Consider the following 26,249-nt stretch of genomic DNA (forward strand, 5'->3'; position numbering starts at 1 on the left):
TATTCTTGTAAAAGATCCTACCAAAAAGCCCCCAAATTATGTGCAATGGACTAAACTATGAGGTCGAATGTTCATCAATTGGTAGCAAAGGAAGAGGAAAAAAAAAAGTTACCTCTCTTTACTTTCTTCCTATTGGGATCGCTAGAGACCAGCGTGAATTGAACAAGATTAATCGTATTTTGGGCTTTGCTGAATTAGAACTTTTGTTGGACTTAAGATGAGAAAGAGAATCGAAACCAAAATAGACAGAGACACGAGAAAGAATCATCCAAATGAAATGAAATATAAAAAAAACAACAGAAGAAGTGAATTGTATATGATTACATACATTTGGAAAGCTGAATTTAAAGCAATATTACTTGGCCTGAGAAAGATCATTAAGATGATTTTCCATTAGGTCGACATTGTTTGATGAATTGTGTGATTGATGAACCGATGATCATGCTTATTGTTGAAAAAAAGTATAAACAAAATGAATTGGAATTGGAAACACCGAGAGAGAGAAAGAGAAACTTAATGAACAACAACAACAACAACAGGAAAAGGAGCAAAAAAAAGTTGAAGACAAGAGACATGGTGGAAATGGAAACGAGCAGAAAATTCTGAGGTTCACTTGACCTTTACCGTTATTTTTTCTCTTCACAAATTGATCCAGTTTCGTTCATCAGCTCACCTTGAGATAATATTTACTATCAACTACGGAACTCAAGTGAAGAAAAAAAAATACTCATGTAATAGGATAAAGAGGAAAACGAGAGCAAGTGAAAGTAAAGTCCAGAAAAAGGACCAACAACAAGTGAGAGAGTCGAAAAAAAGTAACATTTATCATCAGAATAACTAATTGTTTTTCAGTTTATTCTCTTTTTTTTCGATATTTTTTTCGTTCTCTATTCTTTTTTTTTTCTTCTTCTTCTTCATTCAGGTCAATCATTACTTCCCTAATGTACCAAGTAACTTGTGTTCAAGTGTGTTCATCATTAATCTGACTGTAAGTTTCATCCTGAAATCAGAGCTTACAAATTTCATCCACTTACACACACAATTAATTATCGATATATAATATTTGTATTTGCCATTACCAGTAGGTGACAACAATTGACAAAACGAAAAACTGAAAGGCTAATTCCTTAATCATAACAATTATCCGATTGAACAATTGACTGAATAATATATACAAGAGAAATTAAATCCATTGGAAATCAAGTTGTTAACACAATATTACATACTATTATATGTAATGATAGAAATGATTCTGGCTGATGAATTAATATATCTACACACCAGTGGATTGAATAAACGAGAATCAAGCATGAGGAGAGGGAAAAAAGGACATGATTGGAAAAATAATCGGTGTAATTAATTATATTCCCAGTGACATGGACCATAAATATCTATTCATCTGTGAATGTATTTATATTTCATATGCATTGAGGTAAATTCATATCTTGATAATGTTTATGGAGAGCGAGAGAGAGAGAGAGAGAGAGTGAGATGGAAGACAAAGACATTGGCTCACTCATATATCAATATTCATAAAGATAATGATGATTCTGATAGTAATCATGATAACATGGAGAAACGAGAAGAGAAAATGTTGGAAAGTTTGAGTGATAAAAATGAAAAACGTCGACTGGAAATCGAGGCTGAGGAAGATGAGAAAATGATGAGAAAAAGCTGAGAATATGGAAAAGGAGAAGGAGAAAAAATTGGACTACATCCTTTGGAACTCTCAAAGGTAATTTTACCTGAGAATTGAAATTAATGGGCAACAAACAAAAGGAGAAAAGAAAAACAAACAACTTTTCTATGTAATTCTGATACATAAATACAGATACAATTCTGTATATTCATGGAAATGTATATACATGTTCATTCATTCATATAGGGTGATCATCAACATAACATGAGAATTTTTTACCTTCTCATTTTATTTTCTTCTTTTCTCATCATCATCACCATCATTTTCATTCTTATCTTCTCTCTCTCTCTTTTTTTTGTTCTTTTCTCCCTTTTTTTTACAGAATTAATTCTGTTGTTTACTGTTACTGATGCAAAGGAAGATGAAATATATGAGATACGAAGGAGCAACATGGTAGAAAAAGGTTATTGGAAACAATTCAAGTATGAAAATGATAACCTGCCAATATACAGGGAGAGAGGAGGGTATTATAAAAACACAAGACATACACCATGTACACTCTCACACAACCTACAGTGAGAACTACAGACACACACACTAACTCACTTGCAGAAAGTTTTTACAACAAAAGATAAACAGTATCACCTTCATATTGGTCAAGAAGTATTCTGATTATTATCAATGTTGAACAGAAAGAGAGACGATCATCATCATCATCAGAGAGAAAATATATTCGATATATTAAGAAGAAGGAGAGAGAATATGGACTGAGAGAGATAGAGAGAGAGAGAGGATTTTCTCAAAGTTGAGATGTAATTTTAAATTAAATCTCGAGTTTAATTTATTTAACTTTTGTCAAATTTTTGAGGGAAAAATTGAAACTCTCTCTTTGATATTATGGTTGAGCTTTTGACTGCTGTTACTGATCCTGCTCTCGGTGGTGTTATTATGCTTAATGTTTACCCTGAGTGTGCATAACCATTACCATCCTTACCAAATGACCTCTCAACTCGTCTCATTGTTACTCTGCTTAAAAAGTTACTCTTTTTTAACCATCATCATTGTTCATCTTTATTATCATTTTATTTTATTTGAATAGTTCACTTAGATTCATTTGAGAAGGAAATAATTTTAGAGAACTGGGAATGGGATTTGTTTTGTTTTCTATCTCTCATCTTTCCCACTCTCCCAGTTCTCTCTCTCTCTCTCTCTTTTTACATTCTACTCAGATTTTGAAGCAATTTCAACTCAAAAATGACCTGGAATTGCCATTAGGTCATTGACTGAAGTTCTGACTCCCTTCAACTCACTTTTTCAATCTTATTTCTGTAACTTTCCCTTTCTCACTCATGCAACTGATAAAAAGGGATGGAGATGATAATGATGAGGAAGAAGATTTAATGATGATAACTGATAACGTAGGTTTAACTTGTTCCTTATGACTTTCTCTCTCTAATTCACTCACTCATCAATTTCTCTCTCTCTCTCTTTTAATCTCTATCACTATACGAATTAACTAAAGCGATGTGTTGGATAATATTGGTTAGTTTCCTTTGGACGATTAACGAAGGAGGGAAAAGATGATGACGATACGAAACAAAGGACAATCAAGGAACCGGAAACATGGGAAAAGTTAAAAAGAAAGAGAGAGAAAAAGTTTCAGTCTATTATTCTCTCTCTCTCTCTCTCTCTCTCTCTTTGATGATGATCAATGTTTAAAGAAAAAATCACCAGAATAATCATCTTCCTCCGCCTTCTTCTTTAAATCAACCAAAGTCCAAGGAATATACAAGTTAAAAAGGAAACAAACAGAAAGAGATTCAAGTTTTTTCAATGATTTCCTTTCATCCTCATCCTCATCTTCATTCATTCACCTTTTACTCTTACCTGTTATTCCCATTCAGATAATACATAATATCCAGAGTAGATATAAATGAAATCTATCGTCAGTAAAAAAAAAGACACCTTGGGAGTGAAAATAGATTGACATGAAGTATAATTTACTCTCAAATAATTTATCATGCTGATGTATTATAAATTAATATGTTGTAAATAGATTATAGTTAGACATATAATATATAACAAGATTGGTGACGAAAATGAGAGAGAGAGAGTAGGAAGATGATGATAAAAGAAAGTAAAAGGAAACAGAAAATGCTGAAGATGAGGATGAACAGAGGAATATGATAAAGATGAGGGAAGAGAGAGAGATTGAAAGATAATGATGATAATGATACTGATGCCACTGAACAAGAAAGGAGGTTCAGTGATGATAATGATAAGAAGATAGAAAAAGGTAAAAAAAGTAAGTAGAAAAGTTTAAACTCTATTAGCATATTTAACATGAATCTCTCTCTCTCTCTCTCTCTCTCTCTCTCTCTCTCTCGCTTTTCATGATCATCATGAACTATAACATGGTAAGTATATTAAGCTTTTAAATTACTCTGAAAGATATCAGATAGTCAAGTCAATCTTTATCCTCTCCGATGTAATTTTCATAATTTATTATAATAAGATATTCATTCAAGTTTAACTGAATTACTCTGTTTCAGGTTCAACAATCAAAGGTAAATTTTCATGAATTGGCTATGAAAATGGAGGAAAAGTTATTAAGCAGTTTGAAATGAAAGATGAGGATGAAGATAAATGCAATTGATGATGACAATAATGATAATGATGATGATGATATTATCAAGTGAAAAGGTATAGATATCTACTATTATTTATATGTATCAATTAATTTTATTGGATTTGATTTTGAGATGATCATCAATTAGATTGGGAACAACAATCAACTCAAATGATGAGGATCAATTAAGGGCGGGATTTAATTTTCGGATTGAATTGATTGGAAAGCTCATGAATGAGTAAAAAGATTTTAATAGTTACGTTATTATTTGAGTTGATTGAGATAACAATCAATAGTAAACTCAAATCTATGTAATGTTTATTTACTAATATGTTTCTCTCTCACTTTTGTAGATAAAAAAAAGTAAATTAGTTGCGTTTTAGCATTAAATACAATTGGGTGGTGACTCTGATGATTTAATGATGAAAAGCAATATATACAATCAACTACAAGAAAGAGTGAGTGAGAGAGACGAGGAAGATGAATGAAGAATCGAAAGGGAAACAAACCTTTAACAGACAGACAGAGAAAGAGAGAGAGAGACACAGAAGGAAAAGGAAATCAAGTGAAGACAGACCAATATAACACTTGGAATGAGTGAGGATGATGATCAGGGATGATAAATAAGGAAGATGATTTCTAAATGAATACAACTGAACAAAAGTATCAATGTAAACCAACAGGCCAACACCATCAACATCCCAGAATCCCAGAATCCCCCAAATATCAAAGCAATACAACAACAAGAACAAGATATTATTATATAACCGTGAGGATCATTTTGTAAGGGTGAATGTTATTTTATTTTATCCCTCTGATTTGGCTACAGGGGTGAATCTCACCCACTCTCAGCTCTACCTCTCCGGCTCCCATTGTACATCTCTCTCTCTCTCTCTCTCTCTCTCTCTCTCTCTCTCTCTCTCTCTCTCTCTCTCTCTCTCTCTCTCTCTCTCTCTCTCGTGACAGACATTCATTAAGAGACAATGAAGAAATGAATAACGGTAAAAAAAAGTGAAACTTTCCTGATTTATGTATATTGGTTGTAATTTAATTGAACACAATTGGAAACTGATTGCTAGATCTATATAATAGGTATTTATTTATCTAATCATATTCATTGATTCAATTGAAAATGAACTTTGATGATGATTATCATCATGAAACAGGAAAAAAATCCCCACATTCATTTCTTAAATCCAATGATAACATTTCTTATTATCATTAGACATTATTTTTTTTTTCAGAACTTCTATTAATTTCTGTCTTTCTTTTGCCTTCTCTCTTTAATTTAATTCAGTTTCAACTTGGAATCCATTTCCAATCAATAGGAATAAGATTGATTAGGGAGAAAGAAAAAGTAAAGAAAAAGACTAATCAAGTTTCACCAGTGATTAAAGATTATCCATCCAAGGAATTATATCAACAACGAATTGAAAATGACAATTACTTTCACGATAATGTCACCGATAATGATGATAACCACAACAAGAGCCACAAATGATGATAATGATTGTCCATCCTCTGTCCATGTATAACAATCAACCTTGATTACAGAATCAAACCCACAAGCAGTTACATCGTAATCAAGTTTCACTTTTAATCGTAAGAAAATGAAAGAGAACAAAAAAAAACGAGTCTAATTGTAATTGTCCTTTTCCTCCTCTTCATCCTCCTCCTCAGATATTATCATCATCATCATCAATTGAAGATGATAATATCTTCACCTACTTAATATCCCTTTTACCCTGAGTTGTTTTACTTTCATGATCCCTGATAATCAAGCCACTGATCAGTTAAATTGATTACACTTACCAACAATCACTAACAAAGACAAATAACCATTTTAATCACCATTGATTAAAGAGCCAACAATCAAACCAGAATCATTAACAATCATCATCATCATCATCATCATCATCATCATATTTTGATTGTCTAATATCACCTTTCCCATATTATCCTTAATAACAATCTACCTAATAAGCTAATTAATAAGCTAATACAATCAACTAATCATTTACAAGATGAAAACAGGATAAGGAAAACAAAAAACTCAATCAACTAACCATAATAATGACACCAACCAACCAAACAATCAACATCATCATTAACCACATAAATGTTTCATTAGTATCATTTCATTTAACTGATAATTATCTTAATAAGGTTGACGAATTAATTTAAATTGTCAAACTAACTGTTGAAAAAACCTTCAAACTATTAACTTATTATTTTCATTCCCTATTGCAACAATCAGGAAAAAAAAAGACATCAACATATTAGATTGAAAAATATGAAGACGGGAAAACTTATCCATCTATTATCATTACAATTAATGAACTTTTTATGATAATATTAATATATCATTTCTATATTCAAGAGTATATATATGAGGGACTATATTTTTACTAGAAAGTGTTGATAGTTTCATCATTAATTTCACCTGACGATCACCATCATCATCATATCATTAATCAAGATCATTAATTGTGAACAAGAAAAGTACAGTTACAACAATGATACAGAAAAATTGAGACCAAGTTAATGATAATAGATCAACAATTTTCATCTTAATATATATTTTTTGATTACTTAAATCAAGTTGAGTAAAAAAAAGCCTCTACTAATATCATATTAATATCATTTTACCAACAATTAAGTTAATCAATCAATTGTTTTCCATTAATCAGTTGATAGGAAACTTTTTACTGATGATAATCAGTTTCTAATGGATTATTTTCAAATGGAAAAATTAATTATCATTATATTAATTATGGAGTGAAAGTTTAATCATGATAATAACAAATGAGATTATTCAATTGCTATTCAATTCAGTTTCAATTCTCATGAGGTTACAGGGTGAGAATTGTTTACCACCCAACTCACTGAACTTTTCATATTAATCTAATGGACTAATCTATTTTTGGACAATTAAGTTAATTTGATATGATTAAGTTAAATGAATCCTTTGATTTAGTTATTAATACTAATTGATGGTTAGACTTTTTCTTGAAATTTAATTTCCTCTCTATACAAAAAGGTTAATCATTATCATATTAGTCTAAATTATATTATGATGATTAACCCTATCTACTGAGTTCTGATTGTTAACTGTTTACCATTTTGATTATAATTTATTATTATTATACAATTAACATTAACCATGTTAATTGTATGGTTGGTGTATAGATTTAAATTGTTAAGTATTTGAGAATTTAAAAATTATTATGTAATATGCAAAGTAGCTCATTATGAGAATGATAATCTATATAAGAATGCTAATAATGATGAAGATGATAAAGAAAAGAGGAAGAGAGAGATGATGATGATGATGAGGAGGAAGAAGAAAAGAAAATAATACAAAGAACAGCCGCAGGTTATTCTTAGTAATTTTTATCTATCAAGATGTTACTATGATGAGGATGAGGAGATGAAAGAAGATGAAGATGAGGATGATGATGATAATGATGAAGAAAAGGTGAAAAGATTTCTCTCTCTCTCTCTCTTTCTTTCTTTCTTTCTTCTGGATATCAAGTATATGTATTTATGCTTGAGAATGCGGAAAAAGGATGATGACAGTTATTATACAAAAAGTTTTTTCTCTTTTTTTACTCTTTCAAAAAAGATTATGTAAGAAAAGAGGAAGAAAATGGAAAAGATGAGGAAAAGAGGTGGAAATAGGTGGCGATGGTGGTGGAAGATGATAATGATGAAGATAAGGATGAGGAGGAAGGCTTATTGGGTGTATGATTGATGTTGTCAGGGTCGATATGTGCCGAGGGTAAACACAAACAGATATACAAAAAAAGGGAACGGATGAAAATGAAGACGAAGATGATGACGAGGATGATAAAGATAATGGTAAGAAAAGAGGATGAGGAAGAAAAAAACTGTGAAAAAAGTAGAGAAAAGAAACTTTTTCTTCTTCTTCTTCTTCTTCTTCTTCTCTCCTTTTCATCTTCATCTTCATCATCATTCATCTATATGCATATAAGAAGATAGTTGAACTTATTGATTATTCTGAATGATTCTGATTCCCAAATTGTGATTATTAATATTACATTTACAATCTTCATTCAATCAATACAAATTTACAATGGAAAAGCTTTTTCAATAATCAGTACTGATTGTTTTTTACTTTCATGATAATTAACTTTGATTTGGAGATGATTATTTACTAATTGATTGTATAGTCTTGGAGTAATTGATTGATTGATGATGTGATTTAATTTGCAAATTGATTTAAATCATCTTTTATTTATCAAATTGCAAATGTATTAAAAGTTGATTAACTTTTACTTTTTATTTCCAATGTCATTTCAATGTAATCATATTTTACTTTCTTACTATTTATTATTACATTAAATTATCATAAGGGAATGATGAGGATGATGAAAGATGATGCTCAGAGTGGGTGGTAGTGAGTGGGGTGGGTATAGTTGATTAGATTTTGATAGAGAGGAAAACAAAATAATTTAATTCGATAAAAGTTTAAATAGTAACAATTTTAAATTCAATTTAATTGTTTCCATTTTAGATTTACTCTCGTTCACTTTTTTTTAAATTTTTAATTGACTTCAGTTAATTTGATTTGATTTTCTGAGTTATTTGTTACAATTTACTGATTGTTGTTTGTTAATTATGTTCAATGAATATTCAATCATTGAATTTCAACGGAGGAAAAAAAACTAATCGTTCAACTGAACTTTTTACTTTGCAAACGATTTTGATGAATTGTGTCAACGATTTAATGTATCTATGGTCTATAGGTGATGAGGATGATAATGAAGATGAAGATGATGACGATAGTCTGATGATGCGTGATTAGAAGCATTTAAAGGCAAGGGAAAGGATTGTAATCAGTAAGAGTGGTCAGTCCGAGAGAAGAGGAGGAGGAAAAGGAAGAGAAAACGAAAAATTTAAGAAGCAATAGATGGAGAGTGATCATCATTATCTTCATCTTCATCATCATCATGGAGGAGGGAGAAAAGTAATTTACTATTATTTTACAACAATTCATCAATCGGCAGTGGGGTGGGAGAGAGAGAGAGAGAGAGGAGAGCCTTCGGTCCATCATCAGTCTTATGGTTCAATGAGTAAACTTGAGATTCTGAAAGTTTTGTTTTCATCATCAAATCTAAGGGTCAAAACTGATCAACGTTTTTTAAACCAAATTAGACTGACCATTGATAAATTGTTCATCCCAAAGATAATTAAGTAGGAGGAGGTTTAATGATTGCTGTTGTTTTTTTACTTTCTCTTTGATTATGAATGATGATGATGATGATGATGATGATAAACATGAGGAGATTTACTTGTTAAATATTTTCTAACGTGACTAACTAATGAACATTATTTTTTTTTATAATATCATTATAAATATTATATCATTATTATCATTTAGATATTAAATACTGACCATTGATATAATGATAAACAATGACTTTAAGGTGTTAACAATTTAGTTTATAAATGAATGTGTATTTATGAGGAGGGTGAATATGGTGGTGGTGGTTAGGTGGAGGTGGAAAATTATGTTTCAAGTTTTCTGATATTTCTTGTTGGAATTGATTGTTTCTCTCTTTCTTGTGATGGTCAGTAGTGGATTTCTGTGATCATCAGGGAGAGAATTCACTCCTTGATCTTGATAAAGATGATGATGTGATCGATAAAGAATCAGGAATTTTAAGAAGCTTGTTAGTAGGATAATGTGGTTAGTGTTGGTGTTGTGATGATGATGATGATGATAGAAAGGGTTGAATAGGTCAAGTGGGTCAAAAGTAAGAGAAAATTTTGATGGTCATTTAATAGGTTGTTGAATGGGAAGATAAAGATGATGAGAGCTTGGGATTGTGGAGTAAAAGTTGTATTACATTGAAGATGTAAGGAAGATAAGAGTGAATTTATTTTATGGCTTGTATTTATTATGATAAACTGACCAATGCTGGTATCATAAATGGTCAAGTTATTAATATTGCGAAAACCCATCATCATGCAAATTAAGTTCATCAATATTGATTTATAATTTGAATGATGATAATGTTGATACATTGATAGACCTTGAAGATTTTTTATTTCCTTTTAAATAAATTGAATCTCTTTTAATTGGTCAATAGTTGATCAATTGATGTTCTGTAAAATTGAAACTCCATTCGGTCCATTATCAAAAATGGGCATCTCATTATTCATGGATGCTAATGATCATGATAAAAGTTCATGATTTATATTGAATACAAGGGAAGATACTTTCGACAGAAAATCTTCCATTTTATTTCATCTTTTTCTTTTTGGCATTAAAATTGTGAAAGAAAGATGAAGAAATTGCTACTATTAGGGATTTCTATTCTCTCTCTCTCCCTTCTCTCATCTTCCTATTAAACTGAATTTTTCTTCAAAATTTGCAAAGAAAATCAACTGACAAAGAGAGAGAGAGAGAGAGAGAGATGATGATGATGATGATGATGAGAGTCTCAAGAGTTTTAAGAGAGATTTAATATTTTTTTCTCAGTATCTTTTACCATAAAGATGGACTAACCCAACCTTCACCCGTCTTCCTCATCATCTCCATCTCCATCCTCATCTTTATCTCTCTCACTTTCTTTCTTTTGTTCCTCATCACCATCATTTTCTCCTCCTTTTTATATTTAAAAAAACTTGAAAAAACTTCCCAAAAAAAAGTTGACTGAACATGTCATCACCACAATGTTTCTTGATCATCATTTTCATCCTCATCACTAGAAAAGTGAAAGAAACTGGAATGAAGATGAGAATGATGATACAAACAAAGACCGTTGGTCGATTTTACAAAAAAAAAGAAAGAAAAAATAGAAAGAGGCAACAGGAAGAAAGATAGAGACAGAGAAAATAAGAGGGAGCAAGAAGAAGTGAAGAGGATGATGAAGGGGAGAGAGAGAGAGAGAAAGGACTAAGCCCTCGAGTAACTGGGATTTAACTACAAATGCAAAGTAAAAATGAAAAAAAAGTAAAAAAAGGAGAGAAAAATGAAAAAAAGAACGAAAGAGAAGAAAGAGAAAGAATAATGATGCAGAAAGAGGATGAGGAAGAGAGAAAGAGAAAGAGGATAAGGAGGAGGAAATGAGTAAAGTTTTTGGGTTTGGGTTCGAAAAAAAGTTCGAAAACAAAGGAAAAAATAGAAAGAGAGACAAAGAGAAATGAGATTGTACATTATTCAGTTTTAGAATCAGCGAAGAGCAGAGAAAAAGAAGCGAAATCTAATAAATCTAAACTTGCAAATCACAAGTTCGAAGATATTATTATATATTATTATTTTCGAAGAAAAAAAAAGAGGTTGACAGAATTCTCTCTCTCTCTAACATCCTCCTACTCCTTCATCTTCATCTTCATCATCAGCCTCATGCCTCCACCCCCATTCCAACTCCTTCGAACTTTTTTTCTCTCCTTCGTTTTCATCCTTCCATTGGTTCAACATTATCATTATTATTATAATAATAATATTATTAACATTGGCATTATCATTATTATCATCATTATCATCATCTTTCACCCCTGTTTTTACATTTCCACCCCACCCCACCCACTTTCACTCCAAATGCTACATCAGAAAATGTTATTATATATTAAAAAATATATAAATATAAATACACTTTTTTTTCATATTATCTTTTGATTCTTATCGTTTTCATCATTATCATTATCATGCTTTTCCTAATGATTCTCATGCTGCTCATGAGGAGGATGAAGATGATGATAATAATAATAATGACGAAGAGGATGATGATGATGATGATAGATGCAGGATATTATTATTTTTAATCATGTAATATAATCAGATGAGTAAATTCACCGAATGCAGAAAATGAAACTTGAAATGAAATGTGAACAAAAAGAAAGTTAGAAATCACTATTATCACCATTAACATGATATTATTATCATGCTTATTATTATTACTCCCACACACATACATACACTGAGTTCCCACTCTCATGATTCTGACAATAACAATACTTTTACCCTATAATCATGAAAATTAACATTCAACATTTAAGGAATCAGAATCAACTATAAGATACAACATATTAACTAATCATATTCATTATCTCATCATAAAGAATATGAATATTCAATTCAAATCAATATTATCGCCATGATCACAATGGTGATTATGGTTTAACATTATCTCCCTAATGATAGAGAGAGTGAGGGAGTGAAAGGGCGAGAGAGAGAGAGAGAGAATCAGAAATTATCTTCCAATCTTAAATGCTCTCATTTTGATATTATTTTCCCCTGATTCTCAATAATAACCATTCAATTATTTACCATTTAGGTTTTGATTGTTATTCCAAATTGTTATCATTATTCACATTTCCATCTTGTTCAATATTAACCATCAAAATCTGAGTATTTTCATTGAATTATCTCTTGACCATCATGTGTTTATATCTATTCACCATTTATTAGCATTATCATAATTATTTCTGGGAGTTTTTTTTTCCTTCTCAATATCCTGGTTTACCTTATTTAGCTAAATTTGATAAAGAAAACCATTGGTCATTGTTAAATATAATAGCTCACTAACTGGACATTAATAATCATTCATGTTTTCATCATAATCATCATCAATTTTATTATAACATTTTCATTGCTGATTCTTGTTGATTGCTGTTGATTTTGGTCAACATGATCATATTATTTGTATAAATTGACCATCATCACAATTTCAAATCACTACCTGGTCAATATCAATATTAATCTGAGTAATTGTCACAATTTTTCCGATTCTTGAGTCATAATTTAATTCCAATTCTGTTGATTGAATGATTTTAATAAGTTTTTTTTTCTTCTCTTGTATTAAATATTATATCATGTATCTTATTATAACACATGATTGACAAATATATTATTAGTGAATGAGATTTTTATTTCATAATCTTCATCATCATCCTCATGGAGATGATGATGATATTATTTTCCAGCCAATTTTTATATTGACAGAATTGTCTAATCAAAAACGTATCCATCTCATATATATGTATACGACAATATTTAATTCAGTTGTAAATCCAATTATAATTCATGAATCAATCAACCAACTTTCAATCCTCTGAATTAGGATACATTGATTAAAATCAAGATCATCTCAATATCTTATCATGAAATTATATTCACATACATATGAGTATCATCATCATGCTTGGTAATTCAGATAATTGGCTTAACAATGATTAACAATTAACCAATTCAGTTTGATGCAAATACTGAAAAGATATCAATCAATATTAATGAATCAAAACAACAACACTACTTCAATACATATCAAAGGTGAAGGTCAGTTAATCCTAGAGGTCACTTGTAAACATGGATTATCCTCCCCTGTATGATAATAATAACATTTCACTATTGAAATAATTATAATCATGAATCAAACAATTGATCATAAATAATAAGGCTATGATATATTTAGAGTACAGGGAATTATTAACAAATAAAGAAACGCGTTCAAATTGGCGGGAAAAAGTTCGAGCAACTGTAATTGTCCCTTAGAATTTGATTAAAGGTGCAAGTCAGATGACAGAGAAAGAGAGAGAGAGAGAGAGAGAGAGTTGATATTCGAGTGAGTAGGAAGATTATATTCAGGGAATTTATTATTATCATCATTAGATTATTATTATAATAGTTACCATCATAATCTTTGTAACATTTTAAACCATTTTAAGTACTTTTTTTTACTCTTTTCTTCATCATCAAGGCATTTTTCCCCTTCTGATATTGTTTCCAACCCCATTATATAAACAGCCATCATCCTCATCTTCATTTCCTCTCTATTACTGTTTCTCCTTTGATAATTTTTATTTTATTAGTACCTTAAATTATTAGTATCATTATTATTTTTCCATCGTAACAATTTCAAATTATCCCAACAACAAGCATAAAGAGTAAGCCAAGTAAACAAACATGAAGCTACTGGAAAATATTTTGATAGCTTATTGTTGTTGATATCATCAAGAGGTTATGTTAACAACAATAATTCACCCACACCAAAAACTATCAACAAGATGAAAATACAAAAAAGAGAGACAGAAAAAGTGAATGACCAATACAGAGAGTAAAAGATGACGACCAACACAAAGATGATAATGATTAGAGAGAGTGAGAGAGAGGGAGAGAGATGACCAACTAATGATTTTCATGTGATCTCTTTAAAAACCTAACCTAATCTAACCTAACCTACAACCTTAAGTGAAGAAAAAGTTATCACAATAATCATCATCATCAGACATTCACCTCATCACAACTTCACCCTCTCCGCATCCCTTTCAAACAGCGACTTGCCTCACACTCCCACACCCTCTTATTCACCCTCTTCTTTTTAAAACTTTGTTTTTCTAACTAAAAATGAGCTTTTTTGTACTTTGCATGTAAAACCAATTTATCCTAATCTGAGAAAAGAAGCAAAATAATCATAATCATGATAATAAAAGAGCTAAAACCATTTAGAATCCTGGATAATACTCTGATATTATTTAACTTTTATTTTTTCTCTCCAAAATAACATTCATTTCATTTATTCTGTTCACTCATTCATTCAGTCTTAATTTGAAATTCTCCTCCCACCTTCCACCTCCTTCTCTCCATCCCTTCCATCCTCATCATCATCTTATTCCATTCCCTCTTTTATTCCCAATTCTATCTTATATTATTATTATTTTTCTCTTTCTCTTGTCACTTTAATTCTCTTCAAATGAAAATTCTCAGGTTTTTGCCCTTTTTCACTCTCTCTCTCTCTCTCTCTCTCTCTCTCTCTCTCTCTCTCTTTCTCATCTTCATTTCGAATTTCATTTTTTAACTCCTCTCCCCCTCATCATCATCCTTCATCTTCTTTATTTTATCCTGAGCGCATTATGATGATTATTCATCTCGATGCTTATCCATTTGCTTACTTATCATTATGATGATTGTTATTATTATTTCCGTTGTGACTGTTGATTGTATGTGTGTGTGTGTGTCTACCCTTAATCATTGACAATTTACATATATTTTAATGTCTTCATTTAACCTACATCATAATCTAACGGTACTTTATATATACTCACCCTCCCAGTGATGAGGATGCTAGACTATGATGATGATAATATCACTTTATCCCTTTAATTTTTTTTTCCTCAACTTCTTCTGTTCAATCATTTGTGGTTTCTATTATAATCATCATCATTAACCTACATACATCATCATCTTAACATAATTTAGTTAATCATCAACACTTGAGGATGAATATAAATATTAACCATTGTAACATTTTTCAATGGATTAACTTTAATCATGTTGATTACTTTGATAAAGAAAAAGTTTAATCGCTTATATAATCAACGAGATAATAAATGATCAACTTTAATTTTTTTTCCTTCTTCCTTTTCTTACTTAATAATCATGACCATGATGATGATAATTTAATACTAATCATTTACAATGATTATCACCATGAGAACTGAATGAAATAATTCTGATTATCTCATGAATATTTAATCAATTTAAAAGAGAGAGAGAGAGAAAATTTATTCCAATTGAATAAAACAATAATCATGATGCTGATTAGTTTTCATTGGGATCATGATGATGATTATCAAATGAATACAATTTGAAATTTTCAAATGACCCGAAGAACCTGTTTGTATATTTAGAACTTGAACTTCCGGTCAAATGATGATAATATGAGAGTATTAGGGAGACACTGATGATAATGATGATTAGGATGATTATGAGTCAGTTCTAATGAAACTTTTTTCATCCTCTTCTTTCAATATATATTATTAGTAAAAACTAAATCCAGAATCAAATAAATCACGCAAATGACAAAATCGTTTGGGTTGAATCACAATGTCGACTATGTAACTATGACTGGGAGTCCAATGTTACACACGATGACCTTTGACATGAGGTCTCATCCATCAGCATATGAACCTTTGGATATATATCAAAGTCACCAGAAAGAAGTAAAAAAATATATTATATCAAATGATGATAAAGGTTAGGCTTCTGATTATACCGATGATAATGATGATGATGATATTAATATTATCACAATTAGATGAATATGAAAAAAAAATTGTGTCTTTAGATTATTTTTTTCTTTCTCTTTCTCTTTCTTATCATTTGGTCATAATGATGATAATAGTATCAGGATAATATTAATGATGATGAAGTAACCATTAGATTTTTCTCTCTCTCTCTCTTTCTCTCTGCTTAGTCTCACGCATCATCTTTGTCTTCCTCATCCCCATCCTCATCTTTATGCAAGATTTTGTTTTCCTTTGTGTATGTTTATATGTGTGTTGGTCAAGCAACAACAACAAACACCCTCTTGGTGATGGTATCGCCTCGAGCAACTAATATTATCATTATTATCATTTTTTCAAAGCTATTAACAATCATCATCATTGGAAAATTAGATCAAGAGAAAATGATGATAAGAAAAAAAATCAAAGAAAAGTATAAAGGTAGTTTTAGAAAGAAAGAGAGAGAGAGAGAGAGAGACTGGACATTGGTCAAAATCTAATGATTGCAAGTTATATTTCCTCTTCTTTCCTTCCTCTCCCTCAGTGCGTCTGAATTAATCATTTGAAACAATTTAAAGATGATTAAGTTTCTTGAAATGGTAGAAAAATTATCATTAATTTTGAAGAAAAATAAAAGTTACAACTTAAATCAGATTAATCCTGCTAATGGATTAATCAAATAGATTTAGTTGATTAAACATGGTAACACTTTTAATGGTCAAAAGTTTTTACACATTAAACACTAACATGACAGTTTAGTTAATTGATGATGAAGATAAGGGAGAAGAAGATGAAAAAATAAAGAGAGGGAGAGAGAGAAAGAGAAAGAGAGACAAGATGCTCGAAAATCTCAGATACTGACCATTGACCAGTGTAGATAAAAAGTTCCTATTCAGTTTTGTTTTTATAATAACTCATCATGATAATCATTTACCATGAAACTTTTGAGATTAAAGAGAATCTAAAAAAATGGATTCAGTTACATGATAATGTCAAAATTTACTCCCAGATTATAATGATGATGATGATGAAATTCATTCTCTCATGAAAAGTTATTTTCTTTCTTGAAAACTTTTTTTCTCTTCCATGTTGATTTCCATATAAATTTAAAGTAATATTATCACAATTGTTGACGTTTGATGAAAATGGAAATGAGATAAGATGAGAAAAAGAGAGAATATCATCACCAAGATGATTCTTATCTTCATCATATTTAATATCATCATCTTGATAACTCAGAGACAAAGTATTGAAGTGAAAAAGTTTTTATTCTTGAGTTTAAAGATGAGAAGATCATTAAAATTACGAATAAAGTTTTTCTCTCGAAAAAAAACAATTCGATCTTCCAAAGCTGGAAATCTTCACTCATTCTCACTCCTACTTTTCCTCTCTCTCCCCCTCTCTCTCTCTCTCTTCTCTCTCTCTCTTCTTTTGATCATCTCTGTCATTATCATGATAATCATAGATCGTACATATTATACATTGAGAAAACATCATCTACCTTTTCCCATGAAGAGAGAGATGATAAAGTAAACAACAAGAATGAAAATGAAGATGAAGACAAGAGCGATGCTAATGTGAAGAAAGAAAGAGATGATCATCCTCTTTCAATTCGATAATAAAATTCAATCAATAGTAAAGAAAAAAAAACTTATCATTTTGTTATATTTGAAATTGAATTTTCTAGTTTCATCCTCATCATTTTCATGATGATAAGGATGATCATTTTGTCCATTCTCCTCTCTCTCTCTCTCTCTCTTGCTTCTCATCCTGAAACTTTCGACCAACATATTCACTAATCATTTGTGAATACAGGGTGACCATAGATTTAGATCAAATGTCCAAAGTTTTCTTTCTCTCCATCCATTGATTTTTTTGTTCGATTCCAAATTTTCAATATAATTAAAGCAGGAAATTTCTGCAGGAAAATATAAAGTTTTTTATGCAAAAAAGCAGAGCTAAATGTGATTATCGTCAATGAGCTTTCTCGTCTCAAGCCTCGAAATCAACTCATCATCAGTTATTCTGATTATTGATCATCGAATAGTAATTATCGTTTGAATGAACATGAGAGTAAATTGTTACTATTGAAAGTCGAATGAAACAATTTATCAGAGTCAACCTGTAAAAATCTCTTTAATAAATTGAAATTGGAAGCCATGTTTTTTTTCAAAAAACATTCTCCTCATCTTCATCTATCATCATCATCTTCTTTCAAAAAGAATACAAACCTGAAACGAATTCAAATGAGAATAGATATCGTCTTTTTCTTCATCATCATCATCATCTTCCAATTTCTTGATTGGTTATCACTTATTTTCTATTCCTCCTTATTTCATCTTCTTATTTTCCCCTCTTCCACCTTTCTCTCATCTTTATCTCTCCCCTTTTTCTTCATCAGGATGAGGATGAACAAAGATGAACATCCAGAGTGAAAAAAGTAAAAGAAGATGAATAAATTGAACTAACAAGGGAGATGGAGAGAGAGAGAAGGAGATGATAATGATGATGAGAAGAAGCAGAAGAAGAAAATGAAAGAAAGAGACGAAATCTTTTGTTTTCTCAGAGAGTAAGATGAAGATGAGGATGAGGATGGAAAAAGATGCAGAAAGAGATGAAAAAAACTCTCTCTTTTTTTCCGATTCCTTCAATTCTGTTCAGTGGTCGAAATTTAAAATCGATATTATTATAAATCTAAATATAATAATAATGTTCATATACAGTTAGATGATTATAATGAAGGATGAATTCTGGAAGATGAAAGAAGATCAGGGCTGGGAGAGAGAGAGAGAGGGAGACAAGAGAGAATGAGAGAGAAAAAAACAGGGAGAAGAGAGAAGAGTAAATCTGCAAAAAAAGAGAAAATCGAAATTTTTTTTCTCCAAATTCCAAATTCTCTTCCTTCCAAAATGAATTCCCTTGTTAGTTGAATTTTCTTAATTCTAGTTTCAATCTTCATCTTTTCCTTTTATCTTCTTTCATTATCATCCTCATGATGCTGATGATGATGATCCATCAACATTTTCCACTTTCCATGATTCTGAAATTCTCGTTAACATGAACATGATCAGAGAGAAAAACAGAACTCTCATCATTATACTCTTTCTCTCTCTTATTTATCATGATAATCATCAGAATTGTTTCTTTCATATTCAGCTCATTTAAACCTCGCTACTATAAATATGCATCATCCTCGTTTCCGCCATCTTGAAATTCATGAAATAAAGTTGAGAGAAAGAGAGTAAAGTGAGAGAAAAAAAATTCTATTATTATAATTACATTGTGATGATTAACATAATTATGATCACAATTACCATGATCATCATGATAATGATGTAATTTGAATATTAATATGAAGCCAAATGATTGGTTCATTTTCATGAATCAGATGATAAACAGAAATTGTAATTTATTTTCAATCAGGATAAGAAAAAAAGTTCAGTGAATATTTTATCAACTCATGGAACAATAATGATAATGATGATGAGGAAAATGATGAGAGGAGGAGGAAGATGAAGAAGAAAAGAGGAAAAAGGAAAGAGGAAGAAGGAGGAGTGAAAAGAGGAGGAGGAAGATGAATAAGGTAAGGGTTATACATGAAAAAAAAATTCGATGATTATGTTAATTATGTTGGATTAATTTCGTTTCATGCTCAGAAGAGAAATCTCTCTCTCTCTCTCTCTCTCTCTCTCTCTCTCTCTCTCTCTCTCTCTTTGTTCCATCATCATCATTATCATCATCCAAAGTAATAGAGGTTGATAATGAACAAGGAGGAGTCACAATCAAAATACAGGATAAAGAGGAAATGAAAGGGTTGAAAGGGGTTGGGTTTCCTTTGATGATGCGGGTTTATGATAATCGAAATGTTAATTAGATTATTCTGAATCCTAATCATGCTCAATGAGCACCAGAACATTATAGTTACGCTTGATAATTAACATTTGGAAATCTTTTTCCATGATAACGAAAAACATTGTTAATCCATTAGAAAGGAGGATTCACTTTAATATCTTAATGGTTCACTTTTCATATTATTTCAAGTTAAACTTTCTCATCATCATCATCATTATCTCATCTTCATCTTTCTCCTCCTTCATCATGATCATGATGATCATCATCATGAATTTCACCCTATCCCAACTTGTTCATTTTCCTATCGTTACTCTGATTCTCCCAATCAAAATGGTTTCTTTTGATAATCGTTATTAATGATTAGCTTAATTACTTTTCCATTGCAACTCTATTGTAACTATGAATGAAAATTTCGTGTTCTAATTAACTTAATTTACATAATTTCATCATTGATTAACTTTTGAAACGAAGCAATCAAGTTAATCAATTTTACATAAACGCCTTTGCATTTTTTTAATTTGCATTTAATTGTTAACTGTCCAAGTGGGTTGATAGGTTTTGCATTTATGTAGGTTTGCAAGTAGTTAATCACCAATCAGAGAGGATAATTATTTTCTTAATCATTGTTATTAATTGTGAAAGAGTAAATCAGCTAAAGGTAATTATTATTGTTGTTGTTTTTCGTAAAATTATCAATGAAAACAAAAGAAAATGATAATTTCTGGAGATTTTACTTTCTTGCAAACAATTTAATTGGAGCTTAACTGCAATCATATCATTAGGTTGATTGTGGTAATTAACATGTTGCTTTTTAGAGATGTTTGGTATTTGTAAATTAGTTAATTGTTACAAGGGATGAGAAAAGTGATCATGATAATTATGATTATGTACGATTAATGATTAAACAACACCCTGAACTCATCGATCTTAGAGAGAGAGAGAGAGAGAGAGAGAGAGAGAGAGAGAGAGAGAGAGAGATGATGCTGATGATCGGATAAACTTACCTTTAACTTTTCTCTCTCAATCAGGTTTACCTTTTTCCAACTAATTGTAAGCAATTAGTTGTAATTAATTTCCATTTCTTCACAATTTAATTGCTCACAAATATGATTAAGATGATGTGATCCTGATGGTAATTATCATTACTAGTTTAATGTTAAAACTGTGATTAAATCAGTTTTATCTGTTTAATTGTTTCCAATTAAAAGAATTGAATAGCAATTAGAGTCATTAACTTTTTCTCGTAAGTAATTAACGTTTTAATTACTGTGTACGAAGATGGAGAAAATAACAGATAATTACACTACTAATTATAAATTGCTCTTGATTTAATTGGTGATCACAATTAAGTACAAAACAATTAACTTTTGTAAAGGTAAAAGTTTTCAAAAACCAGCATCATTTGTATTACCATGAATATTAATCAACACAATTTTACTGAACAATTAACTCTTGTTATTATCAACGAGACAACTAAACTTAATTATAACTGAATAAGTAATCAATTACTAATCAAATCAAGATAATCAATTGATTTAAAATGTTATACAAAAAAAGCATAAACAACAATTAACTAATCAAATTGTAAAGCTAATCAGATAAATAATAAATGATAATGATAATGATCATACTAATCAAGTGAATTTTAAATTGTGAATTTGTTGTAAATATTTGCGTTTAATTTAATCATAATACAATCAAAGCCAATCAACAATTGAGAGAATGAAAAAATTTAATAAATATGATTACAGTTGGAAAGCAATTTAAACATAATAATACAATTATCAAATAAGCAAAAGTGTCAAGAGTACAACAATCAAGCAGAAAAGTGTATCAAAAATAAGCATCAATGGTTTATAATGATAAGGAAACAAAAATGATGATGAAAAAAAATATAACGGTAATGATAAAATAGTAATGCATTTACCGTTATTTTGTTTTTTTGTTAAATTGAATTTAATAATAATAATAATTTATTAGAGGAAGAGAAGAAGAAAAGTTTTGCTTAGAGAGAGAGAGAGAGAGAGAGAGAGAGAGAGAGACGAAATATCTTCCATCTTCATTTACTCTCCATTTTTGACTAGAAAAACAACAACACATGATAACATTAAAATGTCCTCCATTTTTAAGAAGGGTGGGAGTGGGAGGTAGGGTTGAGGGTGGGATGCGAGAGAGAGAGAGAGAACAACAACTTCGAAGAAATTTTTTTACTTTGAAGAAAAAGACAGAGTGATGAGGATGGAGATGAAGATATTGATGAAGGGACAGGGAGGGAAAGAGAATGAGAATGAAGAATGAGTGAGAGCCAGAGAGAGAACGAGAGAGAGAGAGAGAGAGAGAGTGGGAGTGAGGGGGTGGCAATGATGGAATCCATTTAAAATTGAACCATTAATACTCATCGATCGATATTCACTTTGAAATTATCTCTCTCTCAGCACTGTTACCATGGTAATTTTAGAGAAATAAGATAAAGGGAAGAAAAAAAAGTTCTAATATTGTTCATGCGCTTTTGCGCCTCAACGAATAATTATTTTAACTTTGAACTTTTTTCTCTCTCCATCCTCATCCCTCATCATCATTATCATCTTCATTTTCAGATCCCTGATCTCCTTCATCATCATCATCTAACATCTATAGGATCAAATTGTATATTGCATATTTTACGTTTTTTATTTTATGTTTATATCAATTTGATCCTATACATAATAATAATAATGATAATAATGTATATAAGGATGATGATGAAGATAAAGATGAGGATGCTAAGAAAGTGAGTTAGTGAGAAACAGGGGTAGAGGCAGAGAGAGATGATGAGGGAGGATGGAGAATGTTTAAAAATGATGATGATAAAGAAAAGTTCACCTTCTTATTATCAAAGAAAAAAAAAGTTCTAATAATTGTTCGATATGCGCAGCATCTCATGAACATTAGAACTTTTTTTTTTTACTTTCTTCATCTTGGATTTTTTTTATCTTATTCCAAATTACCATGGTAACATATAATATATAATTTCAAAGTTTATATCGATTGGTGAGTATTAATGGCTCACTTTTTTTAAATGGATTCCATTTCATTGCCACCCCACTCTCATTCATCCTCCATCACCATCTCCCTCCCTCTTTCTCTCTCTCTCTCTCTCTCTTCATCTTCATCTTCATCATCTCTCTTTTTGAACAAATTTCTTCTCTTTTTTCCTCACGGATTGTTTCATCTTCCTACTTAAAAAAATGGACGACATTTTAATGTTCTTTACATTTTATTATCATCCTCATCATCATTATTATTATTACTATTGTCAAGATGAGGATGATGATGATGATGCCAAAGAAGAGAAAGAGAGTTGGAGAACCATTATTATTACCATTATATTAGAATCTTTTTTTTCTTCTTTTTTTTTAATATCATCAACATAAATTACTATTCTGGTGGAACTGATGAGTTCATGGTGTCTTCATGATCCATGATGATGAATCATTATTATTATCATGGAATTGAGTTAATTTCATATCCAGAGTTTCCTTTTGGGTCAAGAGAAAAGTGAAAAAGAACAAAAAAAAAAATAAATATAATCGACAATTATTGTAATCATTTGAAACTTTGAAACTGACCAGCAAATAATAGGATGATGAGGATAAAGTTAGAGGTGGAATTGAAGATGGAGATAAAATTTTCCACTACAAAGGAAAAGCATGAAAGTAAAACTTTAATATTATTGCATTGAAATTACATTATCACAATATAAGATTAGATTTCAAATTACATTTCAAATCTATTCCTAGTTTTTTTTTTATATATTATCATGTTCATTTCATGAACTTTTTTTCAGATGAGATAATTTAATCCTAAAAGGTAATTGGAAACCCTGAGCATGAGTATATGATCAACTAATTTGCATAATTAATGAAACAACAAATGATATAGTCCTTGTTGTGATATCTGAAAGGAGACAAGATGAAAAATAGGAGTGATAGAGTTGGTTAAGGTGATGAATAATTATAATAATGATGATTAATAATATAGAAGATGATGAAAAGTTAATAATAATAATAGTGAGTTAATCATTATCATTATTATTATTTGGGAGGAGGAAGAGGCTGAATTTTCATTGGGAGTTGAAAGTTTGAGAGGAAGGAGTTGGGATGAGGATGGAGATGGAGATGATGATGATGATGATGATCGTATTCATAATGATGATAATAATGATAATGATGAGGATAACAAGATGAGGAATAGGAGGAAAATGATGACGATGACGATGATGATGATGATGATGATTGATAAATGCTACTAAGAATGAGAAATAAAAAACTATTAAGATTTTTTTCTTCTCCATCATCTTCTAGATTTAAGTGTCTTTCTTAATGCATTTTATGTGTTTACATTTAGAAGGATAAAATTATCATCATTTCAATGAGAATCATGGTAATTATCCTGTGTGTATGTGTATTGACTCAGATTTCATGATGATCATGTTCAACTTTATCCTATTCTTATTATACATTATCTGAAATGGAAATTGGAAATTAAAATGTTAATAGATTTTGATTCTTTCTGAGCATGAAACTAAATTAATCGAGAATAATTAACATAATCATCATTTTCTATTCTAACCCTTATTATTATTATTATTATCATCATCATCATGTTACTCCTCCTTTTATCATCATCATCGTCATCATGGTGGATCAAAATGTTCAATGAAATTATTCTGATTATCAAAATCGATACCAATTTAATTTTAATCAACCAATCACAATTTTTTGAATACTTTTAATATTCAAATTAAGTGATCCACTTATAATCATGATGATAATGAGATTTGATAGGAATAATTATAATTTTAATTTCATCTTCCCCATGAGTTCAATGAAATTATCATCAAGTTTTTTTTTCTTCCAAGTAAAATGTTAATACTATGGGTGAACTTTGTCATGATATCATTATCATTGAATCTGAATAAATTTCAAGATGGCGGAAACTGCTAGTTGAATATTTATAGTGGTTACAATGAGTAGAAATGAAGATGAAGATGATGATCATGATGATGATGAGGATATTTAAGGGGTGGTAAAGGGAGGAGGAAGGGGAAGATGATTTTGGAAGAGTAGATTTGATAACGAGATAGATGATGATGATGATGATTCTTGTTCCATCATAAGAGTGAGATGATTTTTTCTTTTGATTTTTGTTCATCTTTTTTTTCAAAGATTCATTTTCATGATAGAATCGGTTCAATGATTATAATAATAATAACAATGGAACTCATGAAAATTATGATCATCATCATTTCTATGGTAACAAGGCTCATGGAAAGTAGGAGGAGGAGGAAGAGGAAGATGCTGATGCATTTTGATAATAATAATGATGATGATGAAAATGCCAAGGGATTGAATGGAAGAGATGAGAGAGACAGAGGGAGAGAGAGAGAGAGACTTTGAAGGTGGGGTGAGATTTCAGTTTTCGAAATTGAATTAAGAGAAGTAAAAAATGCAAAATGGAAGAAGAAAATATCGAAAAAGTTTTCGAATCTGAACATAAAAATCGAACTTTTTTTTGCCAAATCTCTTTTATTCATCATAATTTTTTTTTCTTCATCCTCATCCTCATCCTCATCTTCATCTCATCTTTTTTTATCCTTTTCGGTGTCAATTTGAGGAAAGAGATCATTATTATCTCCATCGGATGATGGATTCAAATTCATTTCAATATTTTGAGGGTAATTAATTGTTCTGATGATAAATTGCAACTACAATTAAAATCTAATTCAAATCAAGATTCGAGATTAAAAATCCAAGATGATGATAAATTAACGAGAGAGAGAGAGAGAGAGAGAGAGAAGATGATTTCTCTTTCTCTCTCTCTTCTTTAATCAAGTTTAACTTTCTACCTGGATAATTGCTCACAATTAGTTGTAATTAATTTCCATTTCTTAACAATTTAATTGCTAACAAATATGATTAAGATGATGATGATCCTTCAATAATGATAATTACCATAGTCTTTTACCTGTTCAATGTTTTAAAACTGTGATTAAATCAGTTTTATCTGTTTAATTGTTTCCAATTAAAACATTGAATAGTAATTATAATTATCTAT

General features: G+C 30.2%; 2 long non-coding RNA genes across 5 annotated transcripts; both read left to right on the forward strand.

Annotated features, from left to right (window-relative positions):
- On the forward strand, positions 1-3,309 carry LOC128392208 (uncharacterized). 3 transcript variants are annotated; one of them, XR_008325969.1, is made up of 5 exons: positions 1-815; positions 923-988; positions 1,083-1,735; positions 2,022-3,057; positions 3,162-3,309. It is a non-coding gene; the product is annotated as an uncharacterized LOC128392208 (long non-coding RNA). The 3 variants fall into 3 exon arrangements; XR_008325968.1 differs by having other exon boundaries at positions 1-988; XR_008325970.1 differs by having other exon boundaries at positions 1-988; positions 1,083-1,432; positions 3,006-3,057.
- A 35-nt stretch (positions 3,310-3,344) lies between these two features.
- Positions 3,345-6,346, forward strand: LOC128392222 (uncharacterized). 2 transcript variants are annotated; one of them, XR_008325972.1, is made up of 4 exons: positions 3,345-3,944; positions 4,192-4,342; positions 4,622-5,360; positions 5,566-6,346. It is a non-coding gene; the product is annotated as an uncharacterized LOC128392222 (long non-coding RNA). The 2 variants fall into 2 exon arrangements; XR_008325971.1 differs by having other exon boundaries at positions 4,207-4,342.
- The last annotated feature ends 19,903 nt before the right edge of the window (positions 6,347-26,249 follow it).

The sequence above is a fragment of the Panonychus citri genome, unplaced genomic scaffold (genome assembly GCF_014898815.1).
Source record: "Panonychus citri isolate SS breed McGregor unplaced genomic scaffold, ASM1489881v1 Contig00136, whole genome shotgun sequence".
In the NCBI taxonomy this organism is placed as follows: domain Eukaryota; kingdom Metazoa; phylum Arthropoda; class Arachnida; order Trombidiformes; family Tetranychidae; genus Panonychus; species Panonychus citri.